This window comes from Motacilla alba, chromosome 24 (genome assembly GCF_015832195.1).
Source record: "Motacilla alba alba isolate MOTALB_02 chromosome 24, Motacilla_alba_V1.0_pri, whole genome shotgun sequence".
In the NCBI taxonomy this organism is placed as follows: Eukaryota; Metazoa; Chordata; class Aves; order Passeriformes; family Motacillidae; genus Motacilla; species Motacilla alba.
The window spans coordinates 4,141,265-4,143,542 of record NC_052039.1 but is presented as its reverse complement, the minus strand read 5'-3'; positions in this window follow the sequence as shown (position 1 = coordinate 4,143,542).

The following is a 2,278-nucleotide window of genomic DNA, read 5'->3' as shown; positions in this document are numbered from 1 at the left end:
AAAATAAATTAATAATAATAATAGTAATGGCTGTGTGCTGGCAAGAGGCAGCAGGGCAGAGCAGCAGCTGGTGGTGATGGTTCCAAGGGATGACACACTGCAGGAGCCATGCTCAGGTAGAACCTTCCAGAAGTGCTTTGAACTTCGCCCTGTGATTCAGAGGAGCCCTGAACTGCAGCTGGTGCTGGGAAGAAGGAAAACAGACAGAGCTGTGCCCCAAAAATTCTTCAGAGGGGGGAACAGGGAAAACCTGAAAGGTCTCAGTGTGAGCTGTGGGACACTGCCATCGGTGCAGACCCAAAACTGCAGTGACAGCTCAGCTCAGAGAGGAAGGACACGTCCTTTGGCGGGCCCTTCACTCCAGTCCCCCATAAACCACCTGTGGCATGGACAAATAAAGGCTTTTTAAAGGCCTTTTTAGGAACCCCTGCTGTGAGCCCAAGATCCATGGCAGTTTGGCACTCGCCGCCTGACATCCCCTCTTGGTTCCTGCCTGCCCCAGGCCAATTTCTGCCTTGACTGAGCCACCAGCAACACCCGGAGATCACATTTCACCTTTCACCTTCGATCATTTCAACACCTACAGGCTAAAGCTGAAAGCCAGGCAATGTGAGCACTCCCCAGCACCTCTGTCCTCTCTCCTCAGCCCCGTGCCTGTGACCCTGCCCGAGCTGCCCCTCTCTGTCCCCTGCTGCCCCCAGTCAGTGCCCCCAGCTGCACCCAGGAGCCAGGAGGCAGCCAGGGTATTTTGTGACATGCCTGACAGACTTGTCTGACAACTTGGAGGTTTGTTTTGCATAAGCCACCCAAACAGATGGTCACCAATTTTAAGTACCAGCCTGGCTCGTGTTTGTGTGCACAGAGCTGAAATCCCATTTCACTGAATTCCCATTTCACTGAATTCCCATTCCACTGAATTCCCATTTCACTGAATTCCCATTCCACTGAAATCCCATTCCACTGAATTCCCATTCCACTGAAATCCCATTCCACTGAATTCCCATTCCACAGAATTCCCATTTCACTGAATTCCCTGCTGGAACTCTGCCTTTGGGGCAGCAGAGGTGGGAGAGTTTTGGGGGGGAAACTCACAAGGGTTTTAAGGCTATTTCTCCTTACTCTCTCTGGAGGGTGATGATGATTTTATGTCACTGGCACCTTGCTATTCTCAGGTATTCTCATTCCCACTTCCAGAGAAATGCTGAGAGTTAAAAAGCATTCTCTGGACCTTTAGGAAATGTCCTCTTGCCATGCACTCCTCCCTCTCCAGCTCCCAAACCGGTGCTCCATCCTCATCCTACCCTTGGTGGCACCTCTTGGATTTTATTTGGTTTATTTCCATTTTGCTTCTTGTCCGAATTTTAATGATGAATTATCTGTAGCGTTTCCAGCAGGGTGGAACAGGGACACTCACTGCTCCTTCAGGTGGGATGAGTGGTGCCTGTCCCAGCAGAGAGCCGAGCTGTCACACAGAGTTATCCTGAACTCAAGACAGCTTTACCCACCTGCCCGGCTGCTTTTCCTATAGATACCTTTTGCATTTAGGGATATTTTGCCCATTTCTCTGGCTTGTTCCCTGCGTTTAACCTTCTCTGCTCTGCTGAGCTGTCACACAGGGTTATCCTGAACTCAAGACAGCTTTACCCACCTGCCCGGCTGCTTTTCCTATAGATACCTTTTGCATTTAGGGATATTTTGCCCATTTCTCTGGCTTGCTCCCTGCGTTTAACCTTCTCTGCTCTGCTGAGCTGTCACACAGGGTTCCCCTGAACTCAAGACAGCTTTACCCACCTGCCTGGCTGCTTTTCCAAAAGGTACTTTTTGCATTTAGGGATATTTTGCCCATTTTTCTGGCTTGCTCTGGTGTTTAACCTTCTCTGCTCTGCGTGATGAAGCCCTGAGTGCATTTTAACAAATGCCAGTGCTTTTGGGGCAGGAATGTGACCCATAGACACAGTTCCTGAGGCAGGTAAGAGCAGGGCTGCCTGGCAGCCTTGATGGCACTGTTGTGCAGGTAAGAACCACTTTCATTCATAGGATCGAGCTGTTTTTTTTTTAAATTCCAGCTCCACTGAAAGATACACATCTTTTTTTTTTTTTCCAACCATCTTTTCTTCCAGCCGAGCTAAGCATGAAGTCACCGCTCTGCCCTGCTCTTCATTTGCATTCACTGTGTCCAAAAGCTTGTGCTGATCTCAGTAGATAACTGACAGCCAGAAGGAGGGCAAAGCAGCACCGTGGAAAACAAAAATAAGATTTCCTGCATGTGCTGGTGGAT